We start from the raw sequence: 12,074 nt of genomic DNA, 5'->3' as shown, positions 1-12,074 counted from the left end.
GGGATATTGAGAATTTGGTGCAATAAACTCAATGCAATGCAGTGTACAATGGTCTTGTTCTGCTCAGAAGACACCATTCCACAACACTCCATCCTTTCCTCTTGCTCTGCCCAAGAAGACATCATTCCATTACTCTTCATCCTTACCTCCAGTTCTTCCAGTCTTCCTTCCAGTCTTCTTGAAGTTCTCTAAGTGTTTGAGGGGATGAAATAGATGTCCCATGGAGGGCTAAGCAGTCAACAACCAATTTCACCACTTCCAGTAGTTATGAGATTCAGTAGTAATTACTTTCCACAGCAAAAAGAAAGTTCTTTTACTAAATCTAGTAGAAGTAAATCTAGTATCTATGGGCATAAACAGAGACATTTCAAAGGTAATTTGACAGGCACACCATGTCTAGTTAGCAATAGAGCTTCAGTAGCTTCCTGACAAGGGGTTACACTCTCTCTAGCAATGAGCTTTTGATCAGGTTTAGAGTACCAGATATGAATTCCCTCCAGTTAGAGACTGGTTGGTTATCCTGAAACAATCATGTCTACTGTACCAGTGGCCACATCTTCCTTAGCAGATCATCCAGTGTAGCATGCCAGGTCTAAAGCTGAGTAAGATTGATAGTGATGACCCTTTCATGTTGATATTTCTTCAGGTTAATAAACAAGAGAGAGTCATTGCCAGTTTCAGAGTGAGTTTAAGGCCAATCTGGGCTGTATGATATCTGTCTCCAAAACCAACAAAAGCCTATAACAGTGGGTGCCATAAAAATGGAAGGAATTATTTAGAAACACTTGAGGCGAAGTGGTTTTGAGATGCTATGGATTTCTGTGTACATTGTGTGTGAGCCTTCTTATTGTCCTCAAAAGCTCTTAAGCTATACATTCCCAGAACATATTTCTGCACATTGCTTCACAGAGCTTTCTAAAGACTAATTAGAAGGGAGAATTTTTGTTTTACTGATTGTATATGAAGGCCAAGGCTTGTTTGCCACAAGGCTCTTGCTCCCCATTGGGTGGACTGAAGCACTGGGACTTTACGGGGCTTTTTGAGGATGTCCAGAAGAAAATCTCCATGGAAAGTTAAGTGAACTCAAGTTTTAATGAAGCTCTGATTGACAGGCTAGGGAAGAGTTGAGCCAAACTAAACAGTCATTCCCAGGAGATACAAACACCTTGGAAGATAAGCTCATTCTCTGCCTTCTCTCTGGGCATCTTCTGTTGGATCACAGGCCAGGTGGTGGAGATATAGGCAACCCCCTCCAAAAAAAAGCAGAATTTCATGAGCCCACTGGGTAAGGGTTTTGTTTGCATGCCCTACCTGTGAAATGCATTTTAAAATGCATTTTGAGCTTTGAGCTAATAATGTGAATGACATTCAGCGAGATTGCCAAATGCTGGTAATTTAGTCTCATTTTCACATTAATGTGGGCCCACCTGTGATGAATTGGAAGCTAAATAAGCACATCAGTTTTAATTAGATATTTCGGAGACTGGATGTAGCTAAACAGCAGCACTCATTCTTATCTATTTAATAGTGGAAGAATTTAGCACATTCTTCAGAGAAGTTCACGCACCCCCATTTGTCCTTCCCATTTGATTTTCAGATATTCCTTTCAGGCTCTGGGTTACCAGATGCCTGTGTTTGTGCAAATAGAGAAGGAGAGGATCACATTAAGTCTTCAAGGAGAACCAGTCAGTCATTTAGTGGTGTGTTTTATATCAAGAAACATGGTCTTTGGAGCCTTTAAAAGACAAATTGCATCATTGGTTGTCTGGAAAATAATGGAGGTTTAACACCCATGTTCCTCAAACATTGGTCTAATTTACACAGGCCACCAAGGTATAGAATAGATCTTGGATAACCTTCTGGCAGAGGAGGGCAGTTTTCAAAATTGAGGATATGGTCCTTTTATTCTTAATAAAGGTAGAATATTTTCTGATGCACTAGGGTCTGGGTAGAACTTAACTAATGAAAGAAACTGTAAATGTAGGGATATCTTTGAATCGAGATAAGGAATTAATAGACAACCAGGCTTAAAAATCAGCTATGTTTTCAAAGTTGCATATAGTTGTACTCTTTCCATTGGACCAGAACCAACTCTTGTCTGCCTTTCCTGTAAGTACTTCTGCCTGGTTGGACTGCAAATCTTGGGAGAGAGACAATGGGAGTCCCTTCCTGCAACTCTATTCTAAGTCACAGCCTAGTGGCTGCTCCATGGAAGATATTGCTGGGACGTTGGTCCTTCTTGAGACTGCAAAACCCTAAGACTTTGGTTATGTGCATTGTCTTTTCTGCCCCTTTCCTAATAGTAATCAAGGTAAGATCTTCACATCACTCCATTGGAAAAAACTGATTTTCCATCTCTATTTAAACTAGCATGTTTAAATGATAGTTACCCTTCATCCTAGTGGGCGGAATTTTTGTTCGTTCATTCATTCATTTAAAAAAAATAACAAAATATAATATAAGGCAAAACAAAAACTCAAAACTGTCACACTAAAATTGGAGAAGACATAACAAAAGAAGGAAACGAGCCCAAGAGAAGGCACAACAGTTAGAGACCCACTCAGTCGCACAATCAGGAATCCCATAAAGACACTAAACTAGAAGCCATAATACATACACAGAGGACATGGTGCAGACCTGTGCTGGCCCTGTGCAGTCTCTGAATTTATATGAACTTTGTTCATATTTCAAAATAGCTGGACTCCATAGGTTTTGTGTATACACATACATGCTTTTATTTGGTGCAGTTTGGTGGGATTTTTTTTTGAATGTGATTTTATTTTGTTTTTGGGTTTTTTTTTCTTATTTTGGTTTAGGGGTATTTTGTCATGTTATTAGATTTTGTTTTTAGGATTTTCTTTTTGAGAAAAACTTAAAAATTCTGTGGGAGGGGATGGGGAGATGATCTGGAGGGACTTGAGGAAGAGGAAAAATATGAATAAAATATATTTGAATTTAAAAAATTGTTTTAAATAATGAAAAATATAATAGTAATAAATGCAAAAGTTTAAGAAAAAATATTATTTTTTTTGTCTTTCTTGACAGAAGAATATCAAACTATTGGCTACAGGTAATACAACAGTAAGGTTTTAAAAGTCTGGATACACACAAAAGAAAAAAGTGAGTTTGCATATTCTCAAAAAGTAAAAACCCTTAAAATGCGTGTATTATAATTTTAATTACAGGATACAAACAGAAATAAGAAATAACCAATACAAAAAGTTTATGAATTATAGTTACTTTATCCAATAGATTTTGTTATGGTTTGAATGTAAAATGTCCCCCAGAGGAGTCTGTGGTTAAACACTGGCCCTGAACAGCTAGTGCTGCTTTGGATGGTTGTAGGTAAGGCCTTCAGAAGCTGAGGCCTTGCTGAAAGGATGATCACCGAGAATAGGCATTACAGTTGTTAGCCTGGTCTTTCTCCTAAGTCCTCAGTGACTCCACCATGACAGACCTTTCAATCAATGAGTCAAAATAACCTCACACCTCCTTAGGTTGTTCCTAGGAGGTGCTGTCAAAGGGGCACTTCAGAAGTCAAAGGGTAGACTTCTAAGTACTAATTAAATGTTTGTGGCTAGGCACTGTGATACACACCTTTAATCCCAGCATGAGGGAAACAGAGGCAAGCAGATCTCCATGACTTAGAGGCCTGGTCTAGATAGGAAGTTCCAGGTCAGTTTGGGTTGAATATTAAGACCTTGCCTTAAGAAAACTTTTTAATACTAAGTACAATGTAATTCTCCAATATATTAAATTTTAAATCTTACCTGAAATACCAAATATTTGAAGTACGATATTTTTCTTTATTAAAGTATAACTGACAAATTAAAATTCTACTATAATTATACTTTTAGAAGTCTTCATCTAAATAGATTGAAGAATCATTTGCATTGGAACTTATAGAAAATAATTTTTCAAGTTTTGACTAGGAAATATATTACTTTTATACTCAGGAAACATGCTATGAAAATATAGAATTCCTTTAAATAGAAATCTCTTTGGCTGGATGTAAAATATGATATAACTTCCTATGAGTCTGTCTGTGCAAGAAGCTGAGTGGCCTTGTGGAGAGGAGAGATGGTAGACAGAGGAAAGCAGACAGAGCAGAGATGGTTATGTTAGGGGATTAGTTTGACATCTGCCATGATAATATATAGATCTCCCTAAGACATTATCATAATACCTTGTTTGGAAGGGAGAAGTGGCTTCAGATTGTCCCTACAAACTACCACAAAGAATCACAGCTGGCGACTGAAAGTGAAAATGGTGCATAGTGGTTATATGGATACATATAGTGTATATATAATAATATATATACTATATATATTATATAGCACTGGATTATATGGCTTGAATTTATGTGACTATACTCATCTCTTTTACTCCTGAGTGAATACATAGAAGATGATTTTTAAGTTTCCAGTTCAACTTCTCTATCTGCTTTGCAAATAGCCTTTTAAAATATGTGAGAATATTGTCACAGCTTGTCTTTAGTGTGTTCTTGCCTGAGAGGTACCATCGGATTCCTTCACCGTGATGGACAAGCATGTTGTTGATGTCTTGGTACCTGCCTTACTTTCCTGCTCATCTCTGAGCCTGTACTGGACTGTCACAGCAAACCACTTGATGTTTTTGTATATTATCCTGTTATTGAGAATACATTTTCTTCTAGAAGCAGCTTCTGTTTCTTCTTTCCATCTGGTCTTCCATGCACATATACATCTCTACCATAGCCATTTTTCCCTCCCTCTACCCCTTGCAGTTCCTCCCATCTTCCCTCCCATCCAGATTCACTCCCTTTCTCTCTCTCATTAGGAAAAAAAAAAACAGCAAAACATAACAAAATAAAATACAATAAGATAAAATGAAAGCCATCATATCAAAGTTGGACAAGCCAAGCCAACAGGAAAGCAAAAGAGCTCTAAAAGAAGGCACAGGAATCAGAGACCCACATTCAGGAGGCTCATAACAGTGCTGAGCAGAACTTAGCTATCGTATATATACAAAGGACCTGGTGCAGATCTGTGCAGGCCCTGTGCTTGTTACTTAAGTCTCTTGAGAGTTTGTTTGAGCTTTGCTTAGTCAGTTTAGAAGGCCTTGTTCTCCTGGTGGTCTCCCCCGTCTGCCTACGCTCCTCCTCTGTCTCCCCAACTCCTTCTGCCTTTTGCAGGCTTCCTTGTGCTCTGAGGTGAAGGATTGATGGAGACTTTTTTTTTTAACAGTTCCATGTTCCCAGGTGTTCTCTGTCTGACTGTCTGTCTCTGTCTCTCTGTCTCTCTGTCTCTCTGTCTCTCTGTCTCTCTGTCTCTCTCTCTCTCTCTCTCTCTCTCTCTTTCTCTCTCTCTCTCTCTCTCTCTCTCTCTGTCTCTCTCTCTCTCTCAGATGTTTGTTTGGCTATGTGCCTCTATATTTGTCTTCCTCTGCTGCAGAAGGAAGTCTCTCTGATGGTGGCTGAATAACACCTCAATCTATGAGCATAGCAGAATATCATTAGGAGTCAGTTAATTGTTACTTTTTATTTTATTTTACTTTTATTAGAGAAGTAGTATTTGGTTCTATCCTAGGTCTCTGGGCTATCTAGATTCTTGTTCTTCGTCACTCAAGCAGTGTCTGGTATAGGTTCCATCTCATGGAGTAAGCTTTAAATTACACTAGGTATCAGTTGGTTTCTCCACAAGCTTTCTGCCATCATTGCTCTAGGATAGTTTGCAGGCGGGACAGACTGCAGATAAAGGATTTTGTGGTTGTGTTTACATTTCTCTTCTGGTAGCCTGCAGAGTGCCTACTCATACCAAAGACACTAGAACATGCCATGCCAATGGAGGTTCTATGTAAGCATAAGCTCTACCTCTCAAGGTTCAATGAGTTATGTGAATGTTATCTTCAGCGATGGAGTCTTGCTGTCAGTTTGTGGAAAGCTACCTATTGTCTTGGCAAAAGACTGGATTATTTGGGGATTTCCATAGGACCCTTTTGGCCAACAACTCAATTGGATGAAGCTCAGTCCTAGCCCTTGTAGCATCATTTGGTGACAAGAGATGGCTAGTAGGGGTTTTTTTGTCTCTCTTATTATTTGTAGACTTCATCAAGATCATCTTCATACATTATAGGAAGTTTCCACTGCACTAGATTTGTAGCCCACCCCTCAAAAGCCTTTCAATTCTAGCTGTCTCTCCATTCCCTTCCACAATCCTGTGTCCCCTCCCCTTCTGACCTATTCTTCTCATCCTCATACCACAACCTGGTTCCAGTCTTTTCTATTTCCCCCTCCCAGGGAGACCCATGTTTCACCTCTAGTTATTTCCTCTATTCCTAATCTCCCTGGGTCTATGGATTCTAGCTTAGTTATCATTTATTTAATAGCTAATATTTATATATAAACAAATACATATTATATTTATGTTTCTGAGTTACCTCACCCAGGTTGATTTTTTTTCTTGTTACATCTTATGCCTGCAAATTTCATGATGCCCTTTTTTCTTAAAAGAGCTGAGTAATACTCCATTGTGTAAATGTATTATATTTTCTTTTCCATGTTTTTTTTTTCTATTGAGGGAGATCCAAGTTGTTTCCAGTTTCTGGCTATTGTGAATAGAGCAACAATGAACATGGTTGAGCAAGTATCTCTGTGGTAGGATGAAGCATCCTTGGGTATATGCCTAAGAGTAGTGTAGCCGGATCTTGAGGTAGATAGAGTCCCATCTTCCTGCGGAACTACCAGACTGATTATCCTAGTGGCTGTACTAGTTTACATTCCCACCAGCAGTAGATAAGTGTTCCCTTTGCTCCACATCCTTGTCAGCATGAGCTGTCCCTTGTGTTATTGATCTTAGTTATTCTGACTGATGTAAGATAAATTCTCAAAGTAGTTTTGATTTTTATTTCCCTGATGGCTAAGGATGCTGAAAATTTCTTTAAGTGTTTCTCAGCCATTTGTGTGTTTCTCTTTTAAGAATTCTATGTCTAGATCTGTATCTCATTTTTAATTGGGTTGTTTTTTTTTTTTAAATATATATACCAAAGTTTCTTGAGCTCTTTACATTAGCCCTCTATTGCCTTTGTAAAGGGCATTATGGTTAGTTCAGTCTTTCCTGCCGCCTCCTAGTGACCTTTTGGGAGATAGGGTGTGGTTACCTACTTTACGGCTCATCACAGAAAGCATGTATGTGACAGATAAACATGCAAGTAAACACTCAAGACAGCTCTGGATGTATGCGCATCTTATGTGAAGCCTTGCTTATTGTGATATCCTTGCTGCTGGGAGAGCTCACTGCTCTCATGTGGCACAAGTGGCCCCTGTGTGATTAAAAAAAAAGTTGACTCAATATTGACTCCCAAAGATGCATGTCATAATCCCTGGGAACTGGGAATATGTTCTTTTACATGCCAAACAGAACTTAGAGCTAGAGTTAAGGTTATAGGCCCAAAAGATTATTTCTGATTATCAGTATTTGAAAGCGGAAGGCAGAGGGAAGAGAGATTCAATGGAAGACAGAACTGAAGAGATTAAAAATGTGAGTAAGGATAAGTTTTTAAGGATGATGAAGGAAATCACTAAGAATCAGTGGCCTTTAGAGCCTGGGATGTCATTTAGCTGCAAGAAACTGGTGGAAGTGGTCCAGAAGGAGATGGAGTCTCTCCAGCAGCTCCAGGTAGCTGCACAGTAATGCTAAAGCCTTGACTTTATTTTACAGAATACACAGAATTCTGATCTAAAGAACTGTAAGCCAAAAATTTGTGCTGGTTTTTATGCAATTAAATTTGCAGGTATCTGCTGTAGCAGCAATACAATGTTAGAGTGGGTAATCTTATTCCTTCACTCTTTACTGTCTTTACATACTTTATGAGCAACAGCTGTAAAAGAAAATAAAGGAAAAGGAAAGGCCTTTGCAGGGTTGGTGTTAAAAACGTAAAGAAAAGCCTTTGCTCTCAGCACTTGGGAGACAGAGGCAGGTGAATTTCTGAGTTTGAGGATAGCATGGTCTTCAGAGAGAGAGAGAGCTTTAGGATACCCAGGGACACACAGAAAAACCCTGTATTGAAAAACAACCAAGCCTGCTTTCTTTTCTTATTGCAATTAGCCTGTGACACATGAAGTTTACAGAGGTCTAATTTCAGCATTTATTTCATAAGGGTCTTGAAATTACTTACACCAATTTTAGAGTTCTATAAAATCATAGTCAGAAATTATGAAGTCATCAATTTGTGTATACAGCATTGTTACATGAGAGTATATCTTCATGTTGATCTTCAGGAAATTTGCTCAATAGGGTATCATGATGCCCAGGAATTATTAGGCTATGTAGACAAGCATACTTTTTAAAAGTGCTCTCACTTTTCAATAGCACGCTTTGGCTTCTTTGTCAAAAATCAAGCGTCCCCAGGTGTATGGGTTTATTTCTGGGTCTTTGATTTGTTTCCATTAATCAATCTGTCTGTTTCTCTATGCATACTAGTGATTCAACTACAGGAGGATGATCTTTCAAGAGGAAATCCAAAATCTTTCACTCAGCAATCCTGTTTATTTCAACTTCTATAATCCTGATGAGATTTTTAGAAATAAGACCACTATCTGGTAACTAAAGGTCATAAACTAAGAGTAGACAATGTATTACAGGTACATGGACAGAAAATAGATGATAAACTGGTTTTTCTATGGAAGACTTCAAAATAATAAGATACAAGGCAGATGATTTGTCTCTTGACAAAACCATGCTAACTTGTGACATAGAAATTATTCCTTTAAAGTTATAATGAACTAATAGACCTCGAAGATAGATTATTAATGTTTAGTCAGATACTAGTCTTAATGGGAAAAGGTGTAAACAATTCTGTTGTCATTCCTTAAACATTATAAATTTATGCCATGAACTACTGCCTTAAACTAGATTTAAAAGTGCTTAGCAAACCATGTTATCAATTGTCATGCTGTGTAATGCTTCTATCTGATAGTATTGTATGAGGCAACTCTTTAGAGAAAGCATAAAAACTAAGAGGAGTAAAACAAACAAACAAACAAACAAACAAAAAACAAAACAAAAAAACCAACCAAACAACCAACCAAACAAATAAATTTTAAAGAGTTGAGGAAGAAAAGTATATCTTAATATATACCTTTATTTACGTTAAATAAATTCTTTCACTATTTTATTTTTAAAACTTTAGTCCAGGAGTTGCTGATATTGCTGGGCTGTGAATCTACAGTGAGGAGTGACTTTTTCGACCTGGTTTTAGACCTGGATGTTAAGATGGTGACCATTAGTCTCTTGGGGATAATTAAGGAAAATGAAATAAAAATTTACTGCTTCAGTTGGCATTAGCCCCTTTGTAGACATGTCCATCTAAGGAGCACCAACATGGGCATTATAGCTAAAAACTATTTTTACCTTGGTAGAAAATTCTACTGAGTATCACTGCTCTGGATTTTATTAGGAACAACTGTTTAATATCAACTTGCTGAACTTTCTGTTCATAATGGCTAGATTTAGGGGCATTCCAGAGAATAGAGCACCAGATCACGTTGTTTTAACTGGCATACCTGAACCCTAATCTCAGCTGTACCATATCCCAGCTCAATGTCCTAGTCTCTAAAAGATGAGTATCAGAGTATATGATTTATATTGTTTTAATCCCCACAATCCCAGATCACCTCAAGATGTAGGACCATGAAAGGACAGCCTGGTTTCTGGTCGAGCATTAGCTATAAATCTCCCAAGACCCCAGGTGATCTTACGGGATGGCAGGCATTTTGCCATGCTCCCAGACTCCAGGTCCTGACATGAGGCCAAAGACCTCCATAGAGTGGGCTCCTCCAGTCAAGTAGGACAATGCCACTATGCCCTCTATAGGTAGAGGGCATGACTACAGGCCACAGAGCCTCAAGACAGATCTCCATATTAATGAGATACATGAAGGCCAGAGGGGTGTAGCCAATTAAACATTTCTTCCCAGACCCTTCTCCTTGCAAAAGGTATTTAACCTCAGGCCCACCCTGAAAAATACCCAGGTATAGTTTTCATCCGTTTCTGCCATGACAATAAATATCTTGTCAATATATATTTTTCGTATTTGGGTTCATTGTAGGGAACAGTGGAGCAGGCCTCCATCTACAGAGCTGCCTAATTTCCTGCTGATAACCTGTCTACATTCCCAGCCACGGAGATCACACAACACAGACACCCAACCAAGCAACCGAGCAGTAGCCACACAACCAAGTGAGCTGCAGTGACTAAGCCAAGAACTCTCATCCTGAGGACATGGCCTGAGCTCATCTCTCCTCCTCTTCAGCTGTGGGCTGACCTAGCCCGTATGCCCCCACTTCATTCTCGGCCCTTCTGCTGCCTCCCCCCCACCCCCGCCCCCAGAGGCATCTGGGCTGGGGCCCAAGAGCTGGAGAACCAACCAGTTCCCAGCCGCCTTTTGGCCCAGGTACTCCCAAGCCAAGAGTCCCAGCTCCTCTTGGGACCTCAGACTGCACTCCCCACCCCTGAGGAGAACACTGTCAACTTGCCATGCCCCTGCCTCTGTGAGCAGCAGCCCTAGCCCCTGGGGAGAGGGGTGAGACCCACACATCAATCCACCCACACACAGTACAACCCAACGTCAAGATTTTCTTGAGATGATCTAGTTATCCTGCTAGTAATTCCTTCCCTTCTGTAAGGTCAGTACTTGGGTCACAGTAAAACAAAAACGTTCCTAGGATGTCACTCAGAGCACAGAAGCCACTTCTTCCTATGTGTTTGCTTGCTAATTACCTGGATGCCCACTGTCTTCTTTAAGATATATTAAAGAGTATTCCTTTACATTTAGCACCAGATAGTAAGAAAATCTCTGTTAGTTCAATTATGGACTACCATGTGTCTCCACCTGAGTAGTGTGATGAACGTCTCAGGGTAGATCTTCACAATTGTTGAATCTTGTTCTCAGTCCTATACTATGGACCAGTTAAACCAGTGTGTGAAGAGAGCTCAGGCTTCATGGTTTTCTTAAAGTTTTACACATGCTGCTTCTGTATTTTGAATGATTGTCATTGAATTGAGCTTAAACTGAACCAAATCTCTGTTCACACTATATTTGATATCGTCTTTCCTTTAAAACAATCCTTTTGTTTTCTTTTGTGTGTAGGACATTTGTGTTGTGTATGTGTGTGGGCATGTGTGCACGTTCAAATATCCCTATACACATACCCAGAGGGGAACATCATGCGTTCTGTTCTTTTAGTGACTTTGACTGGCCAGTAAACTTTCAGATCTACCTGTCCTTGCCCACCAACCCCTGCACCAGTACTGAGGTTAACAGTACAAGTGACCATATCTATCTGTTTTATTTTTAATAAAATAAATAAATCCCAGGTGCTGGGGATTCAAACTCAGGCCCAGTGCAGCAAGTGCTTCTATCTACTGAACCATCTTCTCAGTTCTGTACAACAGTTCTTAAATGTTAATATTCATAGCTCTCTGAGAATCATTTAAAATAGCTTTTTCTCCTTTAACTTGCTCATGTCGGGCTTCCCACCATGGTGGCAGAGTCTATGACTAATGCATCTTGTTTGTGATAGGCTATGCTTCCTGAATTGAGCTCATACTTTTATTTCCTATGGGAAATATGCAGCCATTATATCTTTGAATATTTCTTCGCCTCCCAAGTTGCCTTCATTATTACCTCCTATGTTCCCCATTAGTCATTTTCTTCTTTTATCCACTTTTTATTGTATATTTTCCTTCCTTGTTATATTTATGGCTAAGCATATCCTTTCCTTGTTTCATATACAACTACTTGATGTGTTTTACTCTGTTTATTAACATTGGTTTTGAATTCATGTATATGTGTATATTCATATAAATATGAATATTTCCCAGATGTATAATATTTCTAGTTAGCACATTATTATTTAGTTTTTGTCTGATTTTTTTCTTCAACATACAGGTGTTTTGCCATTATTGATGGGCCACACATGAGGAAGCAAATTATTCTGAATTAAGTTAAATGTAAAAACCAATTAGTATTTGTATAAACATTTCCAATTTGATCCAGTGGGAAAGCCCTCAAAACTCAGTAAGCTTACATTTCAA

The sequence above is a fragment of the Arvicanthis niloticus genome, chromosome 4 (assembly GCF_011762505.2).
Source record: "Arvicanthis niloticus isolate mArvNil1 chromosome 4, mArvNil1.pat.X, whole genome shotgun sequence".
Lineage (NCBI taxonomy): Eukaryota > Metazoa > Chordata > Mammalia > Rodentia > Muridae > Arvicanthis > Arvicanthis niloticus.
Note: the sequence above shows the minus strand (reverse complement) of the source record.